Raw genomic sequence first — 26,871 nt, 5'->3', positions numbered from 1 at the left:
GGCAACAATTCTCACCCTGTCCGCAAATTAGGTTACAGTAAACATTTAAGACCAGCACAACCAGACTGGGGTAATCATTCTTTTAATCATTCATTTATGATGAAACTATGATTTCTCCCTCTGAAGTATGCTCTTTTGTGTTTTAGTTTGCATCAGCAGCAGCTTCTTTCTGAGCATGGTCAATAGTAGCTTAGTCTCCAATTAGAGGGCAAATGACAAATCTGTATCCACGATCATCCCTGGACTTCTTACTTTGTGACAGGTAGACATAGGGTAGCCTGGGCTCGTTGGCATGCAAAAGGAAGCCTGTTGTGCTCAGGTCCTACTCAAGCTGAGACCTCTATTTTCACTCCATTCAGGCCAAAGCAATTTTCTTTCAGCCAGTGCGGTATGTGATTTAGGCATTCCACTGCACTGGACTGGCTCTCAGTATTGTTGCCCAGATTTGGGTGCCATATGTAGAAATGTACTTGACAATACTTCAAGCATATAAATGTTGAACAATAAGGGTGAGAGGGCAGGCCCCTGTAAGACCCTTCGTATGTCCACCTTAGTTTTAACGGTTCCTCTTATAAGATGAACACTCACTGGCTTCTCTTATAAAGGAATGAGAGGATGCAATTCGAGATATCGTGGCCCTGTCTCTTTATAAGCATCTCGTTGCCATAAACAGTCAAAGGAGCATTAAAGCTGCTTACTGCCATTCTTCCAGGATGGAGAGGAGATTTTCCTGTATGTTTGCAAGTAGTTTCTGTTCTCCCGACAGGCTTGAACCCTTATTCTAAGTCATGGAAGAGAATATTAGACTCAACTAATTCTTGCAGTTGGTTAGTAACATGTCTCTACATGATTTTGATGACAAAGGAAAAGTTGGAAGTTGGCAAAATAGCGTCAAAGGTCTTCTGGATTTGCTGTACGCTGTACAGTTTTTCAGAAGAGAAGTTATTTTTGTGTGTTTAGGTTGGTCTAGAATGCGTCCCTTTAGGAAAGGATACATTAATCCCCCATGTTAAGTTGTCTGCCGTGGCAGAGAAGAATTGCTTCAAAAAGGCCCTTTTGAGGCCGGGAAGGAGAAGGTAAGAGACATCACATGGTCAGTTCTCACCAAAATCAAGGACGTGGGACCTGAAGTGTTGAGAGGATCACTGAAGGGTGCTGGTGATGGTTCATCTTTGCAAGAAATCACGACCTGGACTTTGGAAATTATGTTATCAAAGAAAGTAAGGAATTTCTTGCAATACTACTGAGATGTGCATAAAAGTGGCTTTAATTCTTCTGGTGTGGTAGGTGCTTGATACATGTTGCCAATTTTGTTTCTTCGATTTGGAGCCCTTTTGATGCTCCATGTTATATAGCACATTGGGAGCATCTCCCGTTTGTCTTGTAATGCGAATGATCTTATTCCAACAGATTTATTATAATTGCAGAATTCATTTTAGATTGGCCACATTTTTCATAAACCACTCATTTGAATCTTTTAAACAAGGTTTAGATAAGGTAATTTGGAGGGGAGGGGGCCACTTTTATTATTGAGGAAATTTACAATATGGTGGTGTGGCCTCATAAACATAAATTTTGAAATCTGCTGTTTTTTTAAGGACACATGTGACACAGTTATCTGACGTCCACTGCACTTACTCTGCAGTGCAGCTTAAAACACAGAGCCTCGTATGTTTTCCATAGTTTACCGGTGCGCTCGAGGAGGGCTAAACACCGGAAAAGGCATGACATATGCATGCCTTTCACAAATGAAATAAATTGATGTTTAAAATGCAAGCCCACAAACTAATGAAAGTGACGGGCATGACATGGGCGTGGTGAGAAGCCCACATAGAGATTACAACATGGTCCAGAGCGCTTGTGCGCTCGACCCTAAAAATTGATGTGGGGGGCTACCCAGGCACTGACAATGCTCCCACCCCAGAACATATGCAACAGTCAGCAGATTAAATTGTTAATCCCCAATATGCCCACCCTCGGGGCAAGTGGGAAAGCGGATTGGGGATGTTTACCCCACAATCTTCCCACTATGAGGCAGGGAACAGAAAGTCGACCAGACAACAGGGATTAAAAACAGGCAATAAAAAAAGGGTGGGATAGCCTGCCCGGGCATTTGGCAATGCACCCTCCCTAGATCAGGCCCAATGGTCTGAGTTCACTCCCAATATGCACCCCAGCGGCCACTAGATGCCCGAGAGGTAGGTAGGTAGGTATATATATATATATATATATATATATATATATATATATATATATATAAGTATATATATATAACGTTGGGTGACTATGTCAGTGATAACATTAACATTTTGAAGGAAAAAAACACAGAAATTCACCAGATATATTTAGCAGTGCTAACTAAACTTGTGCCCGTCACGCACTGCTTATGATCTCACATATGATATCACTCATAACATGTTCTATGACGTCAATTATGGCATCACTGATGAGATCTCAAACGACATCATTGATGCCATCATCCAAGCTTCTTTTGTACACATTGCACTTTAAACAGGTATACCAATAGAGCTATGAAAGTAAGTACAAAATAGCTCATAATAATATGAAGCATCTTTTCTGTTACCATACTTACAACCCTCGTAGGTAAAGCAACATTGGCCCCATACCATACACTTCACAAGTAGCCAAGTTCATGTTGTCTATGTACCACAGATGAATGAGTCACTTATTCTGAACACCGTGTGCAATCTGTATACATCTTTTTGAGGAAAACCAAGCTCCTTCAGATTCTCAAGTCGTTACATAACTAATGCCCCCCTAGAGACGGTCTTTACCTGTATCAAACCCTTAACAGTCACTGAACCTACATTGATAAATTAAGTGCATTTAAGTAGAAAAGTGGGTAGTGTTGACACTGTGCGCTGCTAATAACCCCGGATATCACATCACTCATGACATCTTTAATGACATCATTCACAATAACATTTGCAGGAAAATTATTAATGAGAAAACTGTGCATGGCGAGGGCGCGAGTTATAGACACCTTAGAATAAAAGTTTTAGTTATTTGAAATAACTAACTGTAACAGCTGAATTTCTATGGTTTTGTGCATGTAAAATCTGAACCTAACCGTAATGTTCCTGTAACCTTTAGTTTTTTTATTGAATTTCCACTTTTTTTTTTTAATTCTATTTCCTAACCATTACATCCCTGTAACTTTTATTTTTCAGTAAATTTCTTGGGGTTTTTAACATTACGTAAGACGCCCATCGCAATGCACAAAGGTTAAGTGGATGGGGTGTTGGATGCAGGGCATGGCCTGGCATTGTGCTGTCCTGACCCAAGCTTGCTACTTCTGCTCCCCCCTTGCCAACCATTGTCCAAGTCCATGACCCTGCGCCCTCATCACAGGCCTTTGTGGCTGTTGTTCTGCCACTGCCCTTCCCGCCAGCTTTGAACAGTGAGCTTGCTGCCTCATCCACCTTCTCCCTACCCTCTGTTGTCCAAGTCCATGCACCAGCCCCCTCCCTCCTGCCCTGCATGGTCCGATGTGATGCCACTGCCCTCTATTTAGCTTGATATCCCTCCCACTCTTCCTGCCCTGCGTTGCCCAATTCTATGCCCCAAAATTGCCCTACTGCTTAGCCTCAGTGCTTAGCTCACTGCCTCTACCCTCCCTCCTCCTGCCCTCCGATGTCTGTGTGCATGTCCCTGCTCCCTCCTTTCTGCCCACCATGTTCAATGGGCCTGCTACTGCCCCTTCTATCTATTCTGAATGTTGTGTTGAGCTGCCAATGTCCCTTCCACCAGTCTAGCATGGCCAGCTGGCTGCCACCTGTCTCTGTCACCTCCACCCTGCCTGTCCGAGTTCCATGCCCCTATCCCCTCCGTCCTGTCCTCCATGGTCCATTTTGCTGCCACTCCCATTTGCCCTTCTGCCCTTCTACCCTCAATGTTGTGCTGCAACTGATCCTCCTGCCTGCCCTGCATGGTCTGTTGTGAAGCACCTCACCCTGCCCTTTCTTGTCTGTGTCCCGCCCCTACCCCACTCCCTTCTGTCCTCCATGGTCTTTTGTGCATGCCCCTGTCCCCTTCCTCTTACCCACCATGGCAGTTGTGCTGGTAACCCTCCCACTTGCCATACATGGTCGTAGGAGCTACCACAGCCCCCCATCTGCCCTGTGTGGTTAGCTTGTGGCCTCTGACCCCCTCCTACCTTCCTTCCGTTGTCTGTGTGTATGCCATTATAGTCTCACTGTTGTAGTTAATGGTGTGTTGTGCTTCCAGTGCCCATCCTGCCTCGCCTCCATGGTCAGCTTGCTGCTCCTGCCCTGCCCTGCCCCCTTTCACACTGTCCTCCGTTTTCCATATACAGGCCCCATCCCCTCCCTCTCCTGCCTCGTCTGGTCTGTTGATGTGCCGCTGCCCCCTCCCTCCTGACCTTCATGGTCTGTTATGCTCCAACCGCCCATCCTGTCTGTCTGGTTTGATTAACTTACTGCCATTGCCTTGTTCCCCTCTTCTCTCTGTTGTCCATGTGCATGGCCTTGTCCCCTCCCCATTGCTTTCCATGGTCCTTTGTGCTGCACTGCCACCCAGCTTGCCCTGTGTGGTATATTATGCTGCTGCAACCCCTGATGCCTACCGTGGAAGGTCAGTGTAGTGCCCCTCCCCATCTCCTTCCTGCCTTCTGTTATCCAAGTACATGTCCCTACCCCATTCCTTCTGCCCTCCATGATCCAATGTACTATACTTGCCAACATTTTGAACTTGTAAGAGGGTGATTTTGGAAAACAAACTGGGGAAATTGATTTTCCCCAGAGGCTTACATTGAAAAAAGGAGATTTTATGCAGGAGACAGATAAAATAAAGCCCTTTTGGGCTTAAAACACCGGAAGTCTCATGCCTGAATCGAGTCTGATGGCATGTATGGTTGTACTGCCACTGCTTCTTCCTTCTGCCCTCAATGGTCTGCTATAGTTCCACAGCCTCTCTTGCCTGTCCTGCATGGTTGTTTTTTTGCTCCTGCCCCCCTTTACATGGTCCGCTGTGCTGCCACTGTCCCTCCCGCCCACCCAGCATGGTCTCCGCCCTTCCCTCAATTATCCAAGTACGTGCCCCAGACCACTGCCTCCCCACAGTATTCTAATGAAGAACAAGTTACTCACCTTCAGGAACACAGTATCTGGTAGAGACTATCTAGCTGCAGATTCCTTACCTTTGAATTCCCTGGTGTCAGGTTCGAATCAGGAATCTTTTTGCTGAGCAATACCCTGTGCGCGCCGTCAAGTGGCGTCGTCTGGTTGCGCATGCGTCATCCGGCTCTGCGTGGCTTCTTCAGCGTCGTTGGAGCCGTCTATGACATCATGGTAGTTTATATAGACGCCACCTCAGCGCGCGTATGTCAGTTCTTTCCCTTCCGCGCAGGTCCGGGATCGAGCTACCCTTTGCCTTTTTTGCAAGCCTTGTGTCGAGGATTTTTGTCGTCTGTGCGAGAATGTCCTCTAGGAAGAAAGGGTTCAAACCGTGTGGTGCCCTGTCATCGCGCGATGCCAGTTATGGACCCCCACGAATAGCAGCATCCCAAATGTGATGGCCCAACTACAGAGGCACAGAGTGTGGCTAATAGGTGAGCCTTGGTCCCCAACTACTGTATGTTAGTGTATGCCTCTGGTGTTAACCTCATAGGATAGTGTGTGGCTAAATGTTGTCCCTCAATACCTGCAGGTGACTCTGGCTACCCAAACCTTTCGTGGCTGCTGACCCCTGTGAGGAATGCCTGGACAAGGGCTGAAGAACGTTATAATGAGGCACATGGGCGAACAAGACTGATCATCGAAAGGACCTTCCGGCCTCCTGAAGGCCAAGTTCAGGTGCCTCCATCTGACAGGTGGATCCCTGGGCTACTCACCTGAGAAAGTCTGCCAGATAGTAGTGGCATGCTGCATGTTGCACAACCTGGCCCTCGGGCGCCATGTACCGTTTCTGCAGGAGGAGGAGACAAGAGATGCCCTTATGGCAGCAGTAGAGCCTGATGACAGTGAGGATGAAGAGGCTGAGGATGAGGACAACAGAACCACAGTTTTCCGTCAGTACTTCCAATGACATACAGGTGAGACAGTGCAACTTCACAGTTCTATGACTATTGGTGTATTGTGTGGCTGTGCATGATGGCATTAACTACCTTTTACCTCTACTTACTGTCACCTATGGTTTATCATTTTACAGATGTTGATGCTATGCCAACTGTGTACTGATGTGCTGACTACAGCTAGGTACAGGTCATTATTTCTATGCTCTCACAATGTACAATTCATTTGCAATGGATGTAACTGTTTCCATAAATACACTATTTTAACACATGACATACAAGTTGATGTAGGAAGAATAGGAATACATCACATACAAACAAACATAAGTTCCCAAATCCCAATACAAACATTTTAAGTTAGACAGAAGGATTGGCATCACAGATGACACCATGGCCGCGAGAGGGTTCCTTTGAACCCCGAGACATGGCTAATGCAGAAATGTGCATTTTTTAGGGCACAGGGGATCCTTACTGGGATTATCCCTATATGCAGAAAAGTCTAAGAGTGTGGCAGAGATGTGCTTGTAAGTATGACTCTCGTCACCCTACTGGCAATAGGACTACAGTCCTGTCACAACTGCCCTTGATATTCAAGGGCCCAGGGACGCCTCAATATATACCATGGCCCCAGATGGACAAAGAATCTTTAAAAAAACAAATGCCACAACTTGCTGAGGGTGCTGGGAAATGGATAGAATCTCTGGAAAAACATACTGCAGGGATTACTCTTGCAATAGGGGACATTAAGAGTTTACTAAGTTCCCTTATAGGAGATGAGGCAGACCTACTGTTCACAAAGGCATGAGTAAAGGATGTGACATTGACCAACCCAAAATGTGAAGGGGAACCCTTTAATAGAATAAGGGGAATTGTTTGGAAACAAATGAGGAAAATGTATCCAGACAGGCCAGACATTGAGTCCCTTATGGCACAAACAATGTAGCCAAATGAGGACCCAGCCCAATTCCTTAGCGGAATGAAGGAAAAATGGACACAGGAAGTGGTAGAGAGTTGGGATGTAACTGGACAGAATGCAATACTATTTTTCAATATAGTGAAAAAGCGTCTGCCAGCTGAAGTGCAGGATAAATTAGATAATATAGTTGCCTTAGAGGCCAAACCATGGACAGAGATACAAGCACACGTAATAACTTTTTGTAAGAAGAGACAAGAAAAGGAAAAGAGCGAGAAAGATAAAATAGAGAAAGCAGCAGCTAAATTGGTCCTGCAGAAACTAGCCAAGAAAACAGAGGAAGGAATTGCCACTGTAATGGCCAGGTGATGACGGCTGTCCTCACCCAAAAGTATCCTTTAGGCCACAAACCAATTGCATATTTTAGTGGCCTACTTGATTCTGTCATGAAAAGTCATTACCCTTGTGAACAAGCACTAGCCACAGCTGCCTTTGCAGTAGAGAAAAGTGCTCCCATTGTCATGGGTGCACCCTTGACCCTGTATGCTGAACATGCTGTGTTTGCAATAATTCAGAAAGCTAAAACAACACTAACAACACAGCGAGTATCAGACTACGAGATAATATTATCACTAACATCCTTGAAGGTGGTTAAATGCCACACAGTCAATCCTGCTACCTTCTTTGCACACCCCATTTCAGACACTGATGATGATGCCCATGATTGTGCCACATATACTCCAGATGAGTGTAGCCAAGCAACAGAAGACCCCATTCCAGGTAGGACACAGAGGTAAGACATACAGGTGCTGCAGTGGTCAGAGCGATGCAGCACAACTCTTCAGACACACTGCAGATAACTGAACAGATAACTTTGCCATCTCAATATTCAGCCCAGGCTGCTGAATTAGTAGCTTCAGTGGCAGCCCTCAAACAAGGGGAAGGAGAAATAATAACAGTATACTCTGATTCAGCCTATGTCACTACAACAGTGCATTCTAGCATTATGCGGTGGAATAGACAGGGATTTCTCAAGTCTGATGGAAGCCCTGTCATGCACTGCCCCCTTTTAGAGGACTTGATACAAGCTTTAACACTGCCACATGCAGTTGCAGTAGTGAAATGCACAGCCCACACTAATGCTCAGGACTGTGTGTCCTGTGGAAATGTCCTGGCTGATTGGGCAGCCAAAGATGCAGCAACACGCCTTCTTAGTGATACACATACCACAGCATCCAGACATTACACAGAGACAGCTCACCTGCATATAAGAAAGATACAAGAAAATGCACCAGAGCATGAGAAACAGTTGTGGGAAGCCAGAGGATGCACACAAACAGGAACAGATTTAATATACAGATAAATATCAACAGGGAAGCCTGTCATGCCCCAAGCATTGCTACTGATAGCTTTAAACCAGCTACATCTTCCTTCACATACTGCTAGAGACAATATGTCCCTCCAAATATGTCAGGATTGGTTTGTCCCTTACTTACATGAGATGATTACAATGTACATACACACCTGCACAGTGTGCCAGCAGTATTCACCAAGTCCCACCTTTAAGGTAATAGCTTCCACAATACCTAGCCCACAAGGTCCCTTTAAGGAACTGCACATTGACTACATTGATATGACTGGCAGATGCAATCATTATCGCTATCTTATTGTTGTACTCTGCCCATTCTCAAGGTGGATTGAAGCAGGACCTTGTGTTCACCGTAATGCCAAGTCTGTTAGCCCTCTTTGCTTTGAGAAATACCCCAGGATCAGAGCACCATTTGACTCCTCATCAAATAGTGACAGGTAGAACAATGAGCACATTTGTGCCACCAACCAGACATAAGTTGGAGTCTGAGAGTGCACCTGAAGTTGTACAAACTGAAATGAATGATTACATGTCTGAGCTAACCAAAGTTGCAAAGTTATTTTCTAAACAGGTTACACGTGCAGCCAAGAAGCGCGCCAGCGCATCTCCTATAAAGGATCAACAAACACCATTACCTTTGGGAACTTTAGCAATTTTGCAAGACAATGGAAGAACTGCAAATTTAATGGACCCTTCCCAGTGCCATCCATCCTTTTGGACACCGAGCAGGAAAAAGAGGGGGGAGAACAGGAGAAGCAACCGGAGTAAAGCCTCCCTCTAAAGCTTCAATCTTAGACAATTCTTCTTTTAAGTTATGTATTTTATGTTTGTTTTTCCTCCTCGTTGCACTGATATTGCTGCTTTTAGCCTTTGGATATTTTAATTTTTTTTTTTGATCCTATATCAATTATTACATGCATGCGTAGAACTGTTGATAATTATACTGACCATCACCCTCTCCATATTGCTTTGTTTGACAATGTGTGGTATCAGCACATGCACAGTATAGGCACATCCACATCCAACACCAGTTATTATGTATGCTCTCTCATCCCCCATGCTGCTGGAGTAGATCAATTGCATCTCCCTAAAGAGGTATCCCCAAACATTACACATTGTCTCCTGAACCTATTTTTATGCAGAACGAGAGCACAGCTACAGCCAACTAACGTTAGTCCTGTTACTGCACGAGCTAAACCCCTGCCCCCTGATTGCGCAGGCAGGTCAGTTCTTAGTATAACAGGATCAGTATTTTCCCATGATAAATGGTACCGAGACACAAGGTCCACTAAGCTTTAATAAGATAATAGGCCAATGTCAGGAAATATGGGATGCAAACATACAGAGATATACATGGACAGGGACTACCATACACCCTAGAATAGAAATGAAATTAACACAGTTTTCTCTTTGTTTCAGAGGGAATGGGACAGTGAAGGTGGGGAGTAACCTCAACTGCAACATCACCACCTACAACGCTGATATGCAGGACGGCACCTCCAGCCTGATGGATCACTACTGGATGTGTGGGGCCCGGCGCCACATGCAACTACCCCCGAACTGGAATGGTCTCTGCTCCCTAGTGACTTTGCACACCCCCTCCATGGTGATACCAGGTGTAGACATCTCTCGGTTACATGACCATCCCATGAGCCATCCAACAACCTTGCTTCACCATTACCGGACAAAAAGAACTGCTGAACATTTCGGTACTACAGTGTGAAAAGACGTTCCACAGGAACACAGACTATTTAATGATGCCCAAATCTTTTTTGGTATCATCCTACCATTTATTCAGGCGAAAGCAACTGCACGCTGGCTGCAGATCATGCGCTTTGAATTGATGAAGACCATAAATGCAACTGAAGATGGGTTCAACCCTATCAAGGAGGAACTCCGAGCCCTTAGGCTGATGTTAATGCAACACAGATATGTATTTGATTTAATGACAGCCATGTAAGGAGGGGTGTGTAAGAAGTTTGGATCCTTATGTGCCGGCCAATGATGCGGACAATGGGCCATTAACTCAGGCTATTCAGACATTGCATGATCTACAAAAGAAAAAAATCGATGAGGGTGGTGCCCCTGATGGGTGGTTCGAGGGCTGGATCGAATGGGTGCCGTCCTGGATGTCGAGGTTGTTCAAGGCCTTCTTGCCTTTGATTGTGTTGTTGCTTTTGATGTGTCTTATTTTTCAGGTAATAATGGCATGTTGCAAAAGTCTGACAGCTAAATTGGGAGGGACAGAGTAGTGGGTATGTGGTGATTCCCCTAGTTTCATTAGTAGATGGGAAGGTAGGAAAAGTAGTTGAATAATCAACTAGAGGGGGGAATGATGTAGGAAGAATAGGAATACATCACATACAAACAAACATAAGTTCCCAAATCCCAATACAAACATTTTAAGCTAGAGATAGTTGTAAACCAATGTAAGTAGTCAAAGGCTTAATACATGACATGTTAAAAAAGACAGACTGTGGGTTCAATAGAAAAGGCAGGTCATATTTAGGACAAACAAACACTTATTACTTAGGAAATTTATACACATGCTGCATTGTTAGGTTAGCTGTGCTGAAACACACAAGAGGCCCAAGCCACATTAGAATGAGAGTTTTTCTTTAAAGCTGCACCAACTGTTGCTTTCAAAATGTTTACTTAGCACGAACAGGGTGGAATAAAAGGGTGTATACTTCCTTAGCACAGGGGTCCTAAAAACCACAAGTCATTCATATCGTGGTAAGGGGAACTGTGTAAGGGTCAGATAAGTATTTGCAAGGCAGGGCTACCATGAGCAGCACGCAACATATAATCTCTTGCTGTGCAGAAAGATAGATATGGTGAATGACATCAGTGTAACTTACCCACCCATGAGGTCAACAAGTGCACGTGCTTCTTTCCAGAGGCACCTCATTATCTTATCTGTACTGCTTGTAGTTGCTTACGTCAATGCTGAACTCTTGACCACAGTTTTCTGTGGTTTTTACAGTATAAATGCTACTGGTGTTTGAACCAGAACTTTGAACTTCAGTCATGGCCTCTATGTGAGACTGCCTGTTGTTCCCAGCTGAAAATCGATTAAACCTATATTATTGTGTCAAATTGATCTGTCTTATTTTATTAACAGATTTCCCTCTAACAAAGTATTGGAGTTGTGTTCAAGGGTGTTTGAGTGCTAACAAATTGCGGGAAAAGTGCAATCGTATGGGGTGATGATGGAGGAAAGTCCAGGGTATTGTTCCAGTCTGTTTGCAGCACAGGTGCAGTGTCCAAGGGGCCATAGGAAGAGGAGCAACAGCAGTTCAAGGTTGAGGGAAGCTGGCCCTGTATATACTATCTCAAAATGAGAGATAGTGTGCACAGAGTCCAGGGGATCCCCAAGAGGCTTGACAGAGGCAATAATAGATAATACTAATGCTCTATTTGTGGTAGTGTGGTCGACCAGTTAGGCTTATTAGAGGGTAGTGTTAAGCATTTGTTGTACACACTGAAATGAGAATAAACAAACAATGACTTAACTCCAGGCCAATAGTTTTTTTTTTTATATTGAAAAATATTATTTTCTTAATGTATTTTAGAACCACAAGATTCAAATTGCACGTAAGTACATTAAATGTAAGGTACTTTGCATAGGTATAGATAGGACTTTGAATCAAAACAGGAATGTACACAGTTTGGCAAAAAATGGCAATCAGCTATTTTAAAAGTGGACACAGTGCAAAATTCAACAGTTTCTGGGGGGGGGGGGGTGGTAAGTACAGGTTGGTTAATATCGTAAATAAAGCACTTAAAAGTTCAGTCTCCAGGGCATAGGCAGCTCACCGTTGGGGGTTCAAGTCAACCCCAAACACCCAGCAACACAGGGCTGTTGAGGTGCAGAGGTCAGAGAGGCCCAAATAACAGGCGCCTTTGGAGACAGGGGGTGCTCCGGTTCTAGTCTGCTGGCAGGTAAGTACCTGTGTCCTCACGGAGCAGACCAGGGGGGTTTAGTAGAGCACTAGGGGGGTCCCAAATAGGCACACAAAGCACACCCTCAGCGGCACAGGTGCGGCTGGGTGCAGAGGGCAAACAAGGTGTTGGGTTTGTAATTGAAATCAATGGAGGGACCCTGTGGTCACTCAGACGTTGCAGGCAGGGCACAGGGGGGCTTCTCGGGCCTGCCACCGACTGGGCAAAGGTGAGGGCCGCCTGCTGTTCACTGCTGCACTGGTGGTTGGTTCTTCACGAGCCTGGGGGCTGCAGGTGCAGTGCTTCTTCCAGGCGTCAGGCGTCTTCTTTCCAGGCAGTAGCGGTTAGGGGGGTCCTCGGGAATCCTTCTGCAGGAGTCGTAAGGGTGTGCAGAGAGGTTAGTCCAGGGTGGACATGTCGTCAGAGTCGCCTGGGGATCCTCTCTGGGTCGTTGGTTTCTCTGGACATGGGCCAGGGGCGTTGGGTGCAGAGTGGTGGGGACTCACACTTCTGGAGTGAGAGTCCCTTTAAAACGCTTTCTTCTTACTTGAGGTAGACAGTTCTGCTGTCCGGAAGAGTTTGTGGTCCTTTGTAGTTGCAGGACAGTCCTCTGAGTCGGCAGTGGTCGCTGGGCCCGCAGGATGCTTCACTGGTGCAGGTTCTTTGAATCAGGAGACAGGCCAGTAGGGCTGGGACCAAAGCAGTTGTCGTCTTCCTTCTTCTCTGCGGGGTTTTCAGGTCAGCAGTCCTTCTTCTTTGTGGGTCATCAGGAATCTGAAATCCTGGGTTCAGAGTCGCCCCTAAATACTGAATTTAGGGGTGTGTTAGGGTCACAGCAGAGTAGCCAATGGCTACTGTCCTTGAGGGTGGCTACACCCTCCTTGTACTCCCTCCCTTTGGGGAGGAGAGCACATCCCTATCCCTACTGGGCTAAATCCTCCAAAACAAGATGGAGGATTTTCCAAGGTGGGGGTCACTTCAGCTCTGGTCACCTTAGGGGTGGACCTGGCTGAAGGGGTGACTCCTCCTTGTTTTTCTTATTATACCCCCGGATTTGCCCCCAAAAGTGGGGTCTGTGTTCCGCCAGCAATTATGACCGTGGCGGAAAAGCCACGGCCATACCGTCGGCCCCTCCACTTTCCCGCCAGGTTTCCGCCTGGCGGGCATAATCCTCAGGGCAGCGGTGCAAGCACCGCTGCCCTGGGAATTATGAGTCCCTGACCGCCAGCCTGTCCGTGGCGGTAAACACCGCCATTGAAAAGCTGGCGGTAAGGGGACTTGAGGTGCCCCTGGGGGCCCCTGCACTGCCCATGCACTTGGCATGGGCAGTGCAGGGGCCCCCAGGCATAGCCTGTCGCGCATTTCACTGCCCGAATTTCGGGCAGTGAAATGTGCGACGGGTGTTACTGCACCCGCTGCACATCAGCATTGCCGCCGGCTCTATTACGAGCCGGCTGCAATGTTGATGTGACATTTCCGCTGGGCCAGCGGACAGTAACACTGTTACCGTCCGCTGGCCCAGCGGAAATGTCCTAATAGGGAGACAGGAATACCGCCGGCAATGGCGGTATTCTGTCTCCCGTGGCCTCAGCGGTCTTTTTCCAAGACCGCCGAGGTCGTAATGACCCCCATAATCTGCAATGGCAGTGTGCATGTGTTAGGCGGGGGTCCCTAGGGTGGCACAACACATGCTGCAGCCCTTAGGGATCTTCCCTGGTCACAGGGCCCTTGGTACGAGTGGTACCTTTTACAAGGGTCCTATCTGTGTGCCAGTGGTGTGCCAATTGTGGAAACAATGGTACATTTTTAGGGAAAGAACACTGGTGCTGGGGCCTGGTTAGCAGGGTCCCAGCACACTATCAGTCAAGTCAGCATCAATATCAGGCAAAAAGTGGAGCCATTTACCTACAAAGGTGGACAGGGTGACTAAGTGGGACACAAGGGGGACAATCAGGTGAGTCTCATTTCCTGGCGGTGGTCTTGGCAAGTGTCTCTGGCTTCTGTCTGGGTCGCAGGGGAACATTTGCGTGATAGTTCACCTTCTGCAGGGGGAGGGATGCTGGTGGCCTGTGGGTCCTGTGGTGGGGCCTCCTGCCCACTAGCGGCAGCAGATGTGGTGGGCTGGTCAATGGACTTGCTAGTGGTAGGGGCCCGCTGCTGTGCTGTTGCTTCCCTCATGATGTTGGTCATGTATGCCAGCACCCCTGCTATGGGGATCAGGGTGTTGGTAATGGCCTGCAAGTCCTCCCTGATCCCCTGATACTGCAAGTTGTCAAGGATCTGGCCCATCATGTCCTGAGAATGTTGGTAGGCTCCCAGAATCTCAGAGAGTGCCCCCTGGAGAGTCAGTTCCCTGGTCCTGTCCTCCCCCTGGCGCACAGCAGTCCTCCCAGTGTCCCTGTTGGTCTGTGCCTCTGTCCCCTGAAGGGTGTGCCCACTGCCACTGACTCCAGGTCCCTGATTGTCTTGGGGACGAGGTGTGGCCTGGTGTCCCTGTACAGGTGGGCACACTGCTGATTGATGTGTCCTGGGGACAGAGGTGTGGGTACACTGGGTGGGTGCTGTGGTGTTGGATCTTGATGGGGGAGGCTCTGTGGTGGTCTGTGAGTGGGCTTGGGTAACCGGCTGTCCAGGGACCACCTGATGGGCCAGGTATTTCATCTAGATCCAGAAGTCCAGAGTTACTGTCATCACTGGGGGCATCTTCTGTTGGGGGACTGGATAGTCGTGACACCTCCTCTCCACTGTCATTGGCTGGGGTACCTAGGTGGGGATATAAGTGATGTATTATGCTTCATGTGTATGACATTTGTACATCTCTGGCTTCCCCTCTATCCTTGGTGTTGCCCTGCCACCTTTTGCTTGTGTATGGTGATGTATTGTGGGAATGTTAGTTTCCCTATGCTGTGCATGCTTTAGTGATTGGTGTCCATGCAGGGCTGGGAGGGGTGTCCCTGCATTGGTATAGCATGCAGGGCTTGGCGTTGTGGTAAGTCATATGTGTAGGTGCAGTGTGTGGGATGCAGTGGAGTGATGGGAGTGAAGGTGTGATATGGCATGCAGGTAAGGGGGGATGATAAGTAGTAAATGTTGACTTACAAGTGTCCAGTCCTCCGGCTACTCCAGCGAGTACCTCAGGATGCAGTATTGCCAGTACTTGCTCCTCCCATGCTGTGAGCTGTGGGGGAGGAGGTGGGGGTCCACCGTCAGTCCTGTGTATGGCAAGCTGGTGCCTTGCTGCTATGGAACGTACCTTCCCCCGTAGGTCTGTCCACCTCTTCCTGATGTCGCCCCTTGTTCTTGGGTGCTGTCCCATGGCGTTCACCCTGTCCACGATTCTCCACCATAGCTCCATCTTCCTTGCAATGGATATCTGCTGTACCTGTGCTCCAAACAGCTGTGGCTCTACCCTGACAATTTCCTCCACCATGACCCTTAACTCCTCCTCAGTGAAACGAGGGTGCCTTTGTGGTGCCATGGGTGTTGTGTGGTGTGTGTTGGTGAAAGTGTGTTTAGTAATGTGGTGGGGTGTAAGGGATGTATGGGTGTAAGTTGTATGTGTCTAGTTGTCTAAGTGGTCTTGGTGTCAATCTGGTGGCTATGATTTCTAATTGTAAAGGGTTGTGGGTAATGTGGGTGTGTGCTTTATAGCGGTGTGAGTGTGGTGTGTGTATGGATGTCAGGTGGCTATGTTCTGTCGGATTGGTGTGTGTGTCATAATATGGTAAACGGATATTCGCCACCGCAGCAGTATGTTGGTGGCCGTCAGCGTGGCGGTAGGCGGCATTTACCACTAATGTCATAATGAGGGCCAAAGTGTTTTGCACACTTGTCATTGGGCTATACTTGGACTACATTTGGGTGATATTTGTGCTACATTTGGGCTCTTTTGTCTCTGGTGGTCATCTTGGGAGACTAATTTGTAATGAAGCTCCCTAATTTCCTCATTTACTGACGTATCTTCAGAAAAAAATGCTTTTAGTTTTCAACTTCGATTCCATCAAGATGGCATTCACATGTGCCACACTTTTGGCATAAATTCAGAATGTCAGCACTCTAGTTGCTCAGTAGCATTAGAACACTGTAGTAAACTGCTGATCACCAGGGAGTTAGCTGGCAGTCTGCTGCTGGTGTTGAAAATGCATGTTTCAGTCTTCATATTAGAATGTTGTAATGAAAAAGAAGAGGAAGATATAGAGGAACTCACTTAAAAGGTGTTTTCATTTTTCTTTCTGCAACACTAACCATAATTTCTAAGGCAAAATTAACCCTCTCGTTTTGTTCCTTTCTAAATTAAAGGTTTAAGTTTTACCAGTTTGATTCAATCAAGCTCTCTTCAGGTGTGTCACACTTTGTCATAATTAAGACAGTTAGCGCTCTAGTTGTTCTTTAGGACACTCTGGGAGGCTGCAGTATAACACAAGGGAATCAAATGACAGGCTGCTCCTGTTGGAAGTTCATGTTTTACTGAGAATATCAGACTTCATTCTCATATGGCTGAGAAAGATAGTTTGAATATACAGAAAATATGCTCTCATTTTAGCTTCTGGAGCACCTTCCATAACCTTTATGGGAAAATCATGAGAAAGCAGTTTTCTCTCACGCATGACTCATAAAATCCTGAGCACGGTACAATCACCTTAGAACACACCACAATTCCTAAGTATGGCACCATCAACAAATTATTTTATTGTAAATAAAACTTGTTATCACCCTTTATACGTTCTCCTTTTTGTGACCCTCAAAGCCTGACATTCACTACAATGTATTTCAATGGGTGCTATCATGTATATTGGTCCCAAGATGGCTGCCAGCACTTCCTGGTTAAAGTGCTGACAGCCAATTAGATCTCACCATGAGATCTGGGCTTAGGCCCCCCCCAGTTATACAAATTTATTTTTCCTTTATTATCTCACAAACAAGTGAAAGGATTTGCACAATATTACACAAAGTGTGCTTTCTGGACCAAGAGCAACCTTTCTGCCAAATTTGACGTAATTCTGTCCAGTGGTTCAGGCTGTAGTCGTGTTCAAAATCCCTATGGGACTTGACATGTGAAATACACTTTTTTTCTGCCCCCGCTTGACAGATCACCCTGAAACTTTTCATGCACAACAAGACCCAACAAGACACTTTTTTGTTGAATTTCATGAAGATTACCAGAAGGGTGCACTTTTGGGATGGTGCTCATGAGATGGAAAGATACTAAATGGGGCATGCATGTAGATAAACTAAAACCTAAATCTGATGAGCGCACCCCAGAAGTATGTCTCCCGAAACGTGTGCTGCACTAATTCTGTAGAAGGTTACAAGAGCATTTAGATGGGCACACATGGTTCTTCTGGTGAGCAAAGTGATATGTTATCAGTACTATTACCATAGTGATACAGAGTAAAAGCCTCAGCAGCGAATGAGTTAATCATGCCAATCTTTAGACAACACTGGCCATCTGACACCCATGCTATAGAAATCTAGTGCCTAGAATGCAATTATTCGAAAAGTGTTTATGGTTGGTCCCTTAAGCCATAAAAGTGGTAGCACATTGTGTCTTTTTAACGTAGATCATACTTTATCCATTCCGGTTTTACTTATCTGTAAAGAAGAGTTATTTTTGAAAGTGATTCTTGGGAGTGCACTTTGATTTTATTGAGTGTAATTTACTGCTTTACGTTTTTTAAATTATAATTTTATTCATTCTAGTTCTGCAACGTTACAGCATTTCTTTCAAAAGCTTAGAAATATAGGGCATATAGCTCATATAGCTAATACAATTGGTCCTGCAACAGAACTGAGGAATTCAAATATAATCAAGTATGTAGTAGCAGTGCTTCTGCATCATTCACACAGAGCAGAGTCAAGGAAAAAAGTGGATACACCCAAAATGTCATCTGACAAGGATATCGCATAATCTCAAGAACATGTCATACATCGCATTTTTCAGCAGACACTAATATTGGAAGCACTGCAGTGCCTACTGAACACAAAGTGCCTAGGGCTAGTCCTGATGACCACCATCTTCTTCTGTGTTCAGGAGATATGATTTTAATGGCCACCTAATGTCCCTGGGTTTACTGCATCATGCTTCATCTGAGTTTCAAACTGAGTAATGCCTTCTTGAGAAAGCCTTGACTGCTTGACTACTATGCCTGAACTGTCAAGTCTCTAAAAGGAGTAACTGATTATGAAAATACAGCAACAGTACTTAGGATGCCAGTGTTAAACAACGGTGCTCATCACAAATACAGCCCTGTATCCATCAACTGCCCCAGGACCCAAAGAACATCCCTTACACAGGATATATACATACTGAACGCCACCTTATTGGCTCGAAAAACTGAGAAAGGCATAAGTAAAATGAAATGATTGCCACGAAAAACACTTGTAAATGTATACAAGTCTTCATGTTGATCATATAGCCATAGACATTTGGTTAAACTCTCATAAAGGAGAATGGTTCCTGAGAGATGGTATTTTCCTTTCCAACCTCCCAAAATATCACGTGTTACTGCAATCTTGAGGTTAGGTTAGAATCCTTTGTGAAACACATTACTGAAGTTAAAGAGACTTCTCAGAGATGATTCAATGTAGTCCAAGGTCTGCACTCGACAGCACTAATAGTTAAGTCCATCTTTTTTTACACTAAAAAACATACTACCCTCTATTAGCAAGATTGAGGCAACTTTCTGGGGTGCTCGCGGACCCACCATGCAAAGTGTTTTCTTCAATAATTTGACTGCAAATGTTTTCATTGATATTTTTAATGATGTTATCAAAGTTGTCACAAGTGTTGTAATATCTGGGGTAATTAGCAGTGCATGGCGAGCGCGTGAGTTATACTTACCTTAGGGCACTAATTATCGTTACTTGATATAACTATAGCTATAACTGCTGAATTTCTATGGTTAAGTGAATTTCTATGGCTTCTAAATTCTATTTCCTAACTATTACGTCCCTGTAATTTTGCAATGAATTTCTAAGGTTTTTAAACATAAAGTAATTTTAATGACCATATGTTAATCCAACCACCGCCGTGCATGGCCTATGGCCATGCACACCAAGGGCTGGCCACAGGGCCTGGCCTGCGAGTAGGTCCTTCAGCCAACACCATATAACCACCCAACCCAGCACCGTGCACAGCATTCGCTCCTTTGCTAGGGCAGAGGAGCGTCGCCCCTGCCAGCAGCAGCAAAACTTTATTATCATTTTAAAGTAAAATGGGTGGGGCCATGGGGCAGTGACGAGCCTCAGTGCACATGTATGTTTGGCCGGCCGTCTCAGGCCAGCCAAACACACATGCGCACTAGGATCTCTCTAACCCAGCACTGTGTTGGAGACAGCAGGCAGAGACTCCCACTCTGCCTGGAGCGCCCTAGCTGGGCGCTCCGACAAATCCGAACGCTGCTGTCATGCTGCCAGCAGCATGAGTCCAACGTTCAGATTGGCCTCAGGGCAGACTGGGAGCCTGTGCCGGGGAACAGCAAATCACCGGAAGACCTTGCAACTTTCAAATCCGCCACAAGATCACAGCATGGGCTCATCAGGTCCACCAGGAAAACTGCCCTGCAGGACCGCATCAACACCTCCACACAGCACCAGAGAACTCTTCAACGTCATCAAAGAATTCACCAAACTACAAGCTGAGACTGCTAACATCCCTCCATCTCAGGATCTCTGCGACAGACTGGCCATCTTCTTCCATCGGAAGATCAAAGACATCTACGACAGCTTCGGACCCCAACACTCTCTGAATTCACCAACAACACCCCTGCCAGAACCCTCCAAACCCCCAAGACTCCTGCACGCCTTGACCCCCCTCACGACAGACGAGACTCAGTCCATCATGAGCAGCTTCCACTCTGGAGCCCCTACTGACCCCCGCCCCCACTACATCTTCAACAAGGCCAGACCCTCAATTGTGCTCGAACTCTGCAAGACCATCAACTTCTTCCTGGAGTCAGCACCCTACCCCTAAGACTGGAAGCACGCCGAGACCTGGCCACTTCGGAAGAAACCCACAGCCGACTCAACGGATCTCGAGAACTACCACCCCATCTCGCTGCTGCCCTTCCCAGCTAAGGTCACTGAGAAAGCAATCAACACTCACCTACACCAACACATTGAGGAAAACAACATCCTGGACATCTCCCAATCAGGATTCAGAACTAACCACAGCACCGAAACTAACCTGCTCGCTGCCACAGATGACATCTTCTACCTCATGGAGCGCGGACAAACAGCAGCCCTCATCCTACTTGATCTTTCAGCCACCTTCGATACAGTATCTCACCGCACCCTATGCGGCATACGCGGCAAGGACCTTCGATGGATACACTCCTTCCTGACAGGCAGAACACAGAAAGTCAGACTCATGCCACACTTGTCAGAACCTACAGAGATCAGCTGTGGAATATCCCAATAATCATTGTTGAGCCCCCACGCTGTTCAACATCTACATGACCCTGCTCGCCCCTATCGTCAGGAACTACGATATGGACATCATCTCCTACGCAGATGACACCCAGCTTATCGTATCCCTGACCGAGAACCCCTCAACAGCCAAAAAGAACTTCAAGGACAGGATGGAAGCAGTTGCCACCTGGATGAGGGAGAGCTGCCTTAAGCTGAACTCCATCAAAACCAAAATCCTCATCCTGGGACCTTCCACCTCAGCCTGGGACGAATCCTGGCAAGTCCTCCGCCCCCACAGACCACGCACAAAACCTCGGCCTCAACGCCCACCATGACCAGACAGGTCAACTCAGTCAACTACGTCGCCTCCACCTGCTTTCACACCCTCAACTCCTAAGGAAGATCTTTAGATGGATACAAACCGACTACCGTAAAATCATGACACACGCACTACTCACGAGCAGACTAGACTACTGCAATGCCCTCCATGCTGGAACCGCCAAGAACAACCTGAGCAAGCTGCAACAAATCCAGAACGCCGTCAACAGACTCGTCCTAGACATCCCCTGCTGAGAACACACCACAGAACACCTGAAAAACCTCCACTGGCTCACTGTCGAGAAGAGGATTAACTTCAAATTCCTCGTAGAAGCCTACAGAGCCCTCCCAACAGCGGGCCCAGCTACCTCAATCACCTGGTACTCCCCTTCCAGACCTCTCCGCTCATCCCAACGGTCGCTCGCTAATGTACACCGCATAAAGAAGTCCTCGGCTGGAGGAAGATCTCTCACACACCCGGCAGCAAAAGGTTGGAAAACCTTACCTCTTCATCTCAGACAGTCGCTGTTAAAAATGGGGTCTTTGGTTGGCAGTCAGGTTACCCCCTGTCCAAGCAAGGACCCTCACTCTAATCAGGATAAAGGAGAATCACACTCAGTTAACCCCTGATCACTCCCTTGGCAGCTTGGCACAAGCAGACAGGCTTAACTTCAGAGATAATGTGATAAGTATTTGTACAAACACACACAATAATACAGGGAACCACTACAAAATGACACAACACAGTCTTAGAAAAATAGTTATTATTTTATCTAAATAAACAAGACCAAACACAATAAAAGTCCACAATATACAGTTAAAAATATTAATTTAGCTCAAATGCTGCAAGTTGGTATTAAGCGCCGTCATGAATGAGTCGTTTCCTATAATGCGACGCCAATGGCACCGTTTACGGAGTCGGTAGATCCCCAGGTACAGTACCTTAGCAAACAAGTATAAAACATGCCGGTGCACAGAGTTGGGGAGTGAAGCGTCGCTGGATCCGATGCAGCGTCAGTTCCGGTGCTACAGGGCAGAAGGGCAGAGGAGTTGCGCAGCGGCGTTGGGTCCTTTACGAAGTTGCACAGCGGCATCCGGCATCGTTAGACAGGTTTTTCTCCAGAAATTCACTTCCATGGGCCCAGGAACTGGAATGGCACCCTCTGGCAATCTAGAGTCCACGACAGGTAGACTGAGAACTGGGTGGCGAAACCTTTGCTGTCCCTGAGGCTTCAAAACAGGAGGCAAGCTCTACCCCAAGCCCTTGGAGATACCTCTCAAGCAGGAATGCACAACAAAGTCCAGTCTCTGTCCCCTTGCATAGGTAGAAGCAGCAACTGCAGGATAGCCCAACACAACACTGTCACAGGCCACAGCAGCACTTCTCAGCTCTTCAGTTCTTCTCCAGGCAGAGGTTCCTCGTAAATCCTTGAAGGAATCTGATTTGCAGGGGTTTTGGGTCCAATACTTATACCCCTTTCTGCCTTTGAAGTTGGTAAACTTCAAAGCAAAGTCTCTCTTGTTTGCAAGATCCTGCCTTGCCCAGGCCCCAGACACACACTAGGGGATTGGGGACTGCATTATGTGAGGGCTGGCACAGCCCTTTCAGGTGTGAGTGACCACTCCTCCCTCCCTTCTTAGCACAGATGGCTCATCAGGATTTGCAGGCTACACCCCAGCTCCCTTTGTGTCGCTGTCTAGAGGAGGGGTGCAAACAGCCCAACTGTCAAACTGACCCAGACAGGGAATCCACAAACAGTCACAGAATGGTTTAAGCAAGAAAATGCGTTCTTTCTCAAAGTGGCATTTTCAAACTTGCAATCCAAAAACTAACTGCACTAAAAGATGTATTTTTAAATTGTGAGCTCAGAGAACCTAAACTCCATTTTTCTATCTGCTCTCGAAGGGAATCTGCACTTTAATAATATTTAAAGGCAGCTCCCATGTTAACCTATGAGAGAGATAGGCCTTGCAACACTGAAAACTGAATTTGACAGTGTATCACTGTTGGACATGTAAAACACATCAGCACATGTCCCACCTTTAACATATACTGCACCCTGCCCTTGGGGCTACCTAGGGCCTACCTTAGGGGTGCCTTATGTGTATAAAAAGTAAAGGTTTAGGCCTGGCAAGTGGGTACACTTGCCAAGTCGAATTGTCAGTTTAAAACTGCACACACAGCCAGTGCAGTGGCAGGTCTGAGCCGTGTTTACAGGGCTACTAATGTGGGTGGCACAACCAGTGCTGTGGTCCACTAGTAGCACTTGAATTACAGGCCCTGGGCACCTCTAGTGCACTCTACTAGGGACTTACTAGTAAATCAAATATGTCAATCATGGATAGCCAATTATACATACATTTTACACAGGAGCACCTGCACTTTAGCACTGGTTGGCAGTGGTAAAGTGCCCAGAGTATCAAAAACAGTAAACACAGTACACATCAACAACCTGGGAAACGGCAAAACGTTAGGGGAGACCACGCCAAGGATGCAAAGTCTAACAGTCGCCATTGCTGCCTCAGTTCAGGAAATACCTCAAGACCTGGCTCTTCAAACGATCTCCAAGGACACACCCCTCAGCGCCTTGAAACCCTATGGGTCAGTAGCGCACTTTAAAATATCTGACTGATTGATTGTGCCTGCAGCTGCTTGCAAGAGGAGCGGTGTGGTGGTGGTGGCGATTCAGTTTTTTTTGTTAATTAATTTTTCTCCAACACTCCCACCCACCCCACTTAAATGGGCCGCGAGCCGCTCCTGGCCATGCACATCGTTCGCACGTGCCCAGCGGGAGTTGGCCTGTCTCTCTGGGTGTGAGAATAGGTGTCAGAGGGTTTCTCTGGGTGTGAGAGTGGGCGAAAGAGGGTCTATGTGGGTGTGAGAGGGTCTGTCTGGGTGTGAGAGGGTGTATGCGGGTGTGAGTGGGTATGAGAGTAGGTGTGAGAGGGTGTCTGGGTGTGAGAGTGAGTGTGAGAATGCCTCTGTGAGTGGGTGCGTGAATGTCTGAGTGGGTCTATGAGTGGGTGGGTGAGTCTCTGAGTGGGTGGGTGAGTGAGTGCATGAGTCTGAGTGGGTCTGTGAATGGGTACATGAGTCTGAGTGGGTGTGTGAATGGCTGTGTGTGTCTCTTGCGTGGGTCTGTGATTAAGTGCATGACTGAGTGGGTCTGTGAGTGGGTGTGTGAGTGTCTGAATGGGTCGGTGAGGGGGTGAATGAGTGAGTGGGTCTTTGAATGGGTACGTCAGTGGCTGAGTGGGTCTGTGAATGGGTGCATGAGTGTGAGTGGGTGTGTTAGTGGGTCTGTAAGTAGGTGTATGAGTGTCTGAGTGGGTGCATGAGTGTCTGAGTGGGTCTGTGAGTAGGTGCGTCAGTGTCTGAGTGAGTGCATAAGGGTCTGAGTGGGTCTGTGAGTGGGCTCAGACAACCCTATATCACACCACTGGGGTCAGGGTACCTCCACTCGGACCCCTTATACCACTTTTTGTTTTATTTTTCATCCCCAGGGACTGTGTCCCATAACCTAAAATGGCAGCCTCAACTTTCTGCGCAGGTTGCGGCAGCCAATCATAGCATTCCCGGTGGCGCATGCATTCACGAATATGCCTTGGTCGTTGCGAATTTGTCGCAATGCATCAGCAGAACTAGATATAAAAATCTTTTTCCCTTTAATATCTCGAAAACTACTGCACGGATTTACACCAAATAACAAAAAACACAATCTGTAGAACAAATATAGCTTACTGCCAAATTTGGTGTAACTCTGTGTAGCCGTTTGGGCTGCGGTCGTGTTCAAAACTCCTATGGGAATAAACATGGGAAACTTTTTTCCAAAAACCCCGCCCTCCCTTTTTCCTCGGCCCCCGCTTGACGGATCACCCTGAAACTTCCCATGCCCAACAAAAATCACAACACATTTTTATTGGACAATTTTGTGAAGATTTGTCAAACGGTGCCAAAGATATAGGGGGTCATTCTGACCCTGGCGGCCGGTGACCGCCAGGGTCACCGACCACGGGAGCACCGCCAACAGGCTGGCGGTGCTCCCTCGAGCATTCTGACCGCGGCGGTTCAGCCGCGGTCAGAAACGGAAAGTCGGCGGTCTCCCGCCGACTTTCCGCTGCTCGGGGGAATCCTCCATGGCGGCGGAGCGCGCTCCGCCGCCATGGGGATTCTGACACCCCCTACCGCCATCCTGTTCCTGGCGGGTCTCCCGCCAGGAACAGGATGGCGGTAGGGGGTGCCGCGGGGCCCCTGGGGGCCCCTGCAGTGCCCATGCCAATGGCATGGGCACTGCAGGGGCCCCCGTAAGAGGGCCCCACTTAGTATTTCAGTGTCTGCTTTGCAGACACTGAAATACGCGACGGGTGCAACTGCACCCGTCGCACCTTCCCACTCCGCCGGCTCAATTCTGAGCCGGCGTCCTAGTGGGAAGGTTGATTTGCCCTGGGCTGGCGGGCGGCCTTTTGGCGGCCGCCCGCCAGCCCAGGGCAAATCCCAAAATACCCTCAGCGGTCTTGCGACCGCGGAGCGGTATTTTGGAGGGGGAACATTGGCGGGCGGCCTCCGCCGCCCGCCAATGTTAGAATGACCCCGATAGGCAAGTTAAAAAAAATGCTTTTCCTATGGAAACACACATTCCATGGTCCTAACTATAACAATCTACTGGCGATGGCCAGTAGGTAATATATATATATTTCTTTTAATTATTTTTTTGTTCCACTTAGGTCTTATTTGCTCAGTCTTTTTCTTATAATAAATGCATGAAAAAGCCTTACCTTAGAAGTTAGTTTACTTCTTTAGGTTCTCAGCTACTAATCAGCAGTTTCTTTCCCTAAAATGATTTTGTCTATGCTCAAAGATTACACCAGATAGTTCCAGGCTGGGTTGATGTTTTACCAACAACCATATGTGCTGAACGAATTTGTGGCTTTCTCAGCAGACCTTGACTTGAAACCACATTTTCTCATCTGTCCAAGACATATTGCTAATACCTACAATTACAACCTCTGGAATGTGTAAGCAATATCCAAAAAAGGGGTAAGAGGGAGAAGTAGGGCACCAGTCATGAGCTCACACTTCTTTTGGAAGGGATGGTGAAAATAAACTCCATGGTCCCTCCCGCCTTGTGAGATTCCTCTGTGGGCATTTACCTTGTGAGGTTTAAATCTCTTATTGAAGTTACCAAAATTGTTGTACCAGTGTTCTGTCTTTGTGAGGGGGCAAATTTGGGACTTTTAACCGATTGTCTATTTTTGATGATGTCCAACACCCACTTGGCTTGTGCTTTATGAGCGATGCTAAAAATGAATATTTTACTTTTCAATCTTGATGGATCTAACTAGTCTCATAATTGTCTTTTGACATAAATTCCACTGAAACAGACTCTAGAGTCTTTACTTTCTTCACAACATCTTGGTGTTATCTGTGAAGGTAAGGAGTAAGGAAGTCCACAGAGGTCCAGAAGACAGTTTGATGATAAACACCAAGTTTATTACAGAGGATAAGAAACTCCATCCACTCAGGTCTCCAACCTGCCTTAGAGTGCATAGCAGTCTTGGATAATATTCCATGTTCTACAAGGCACGCATGCAGGAGTCAAGGGAATCAACACAAATAAAAACGTGAACCTAAGAATACCTAAGGTAAAACAAGACAGACATATCACACCACCCCCCTCAAAAATAAAAAACAAAAACAAAAATAAAGAGAATTATTTATTCACTGACAGCCTCTTGAAATTCCATATTCTGCCATCCTCGACACTGGATGCACCCTTGAACACCTTAACAACCCGCTGAGGATTGCCAAAATGTAACCCACTCAGAGTCAGGTTTTTTAGGTAATTTCACTCTTATCACATCGCC

At 46.8% G+C, this 26,871-nt stretch overlaps 2 protein-coding genes across 3 annotated transcripts in view; one reads left to right on the top strand and one right to left on the bottom strand.

The window, feature by feature from the left end:
• The window catches only part of USP30 (ubiquitin specific peptidase 30), a 461,500-nt gene that overhangs the window by 365,715 nt on the left and 68,914 nt on the right, over window positions 1-26,871 (top strand). The window lies entirely within an intron of this gene.
• Window positions 1-26,871, bottom strand: part of ALKBH2 (alkB homolog 2, alpha-ketoglutarate dependent dioxygenase) — a 108,141-nt gene that overhangs the window by 35,856 nt on the left and 45,414 nt on the right. The gene's annotated exons all lie outside the window — the stretch shown is intronic.

Source organism: Pleurodeles waltl, chromosome 11, assembly GCF_031143425.1.
Source record: "Pleurodeles waltl isolate 20211129_DDA chromosome 11, aPleWal1.hap1.20221129, whole genome shotgun sequence".
NCBI lineage: Eukaryota > Metazoa > Chordata > Amphibia > Caudata > Salamandridae > Pleurodeles > Pleurodeles waltl.
The sequence above is the reverse complement of the archived record's forward strand: the minus strand, read 5'-3'. Positions and strand labels throughout refer to the sequence as shown.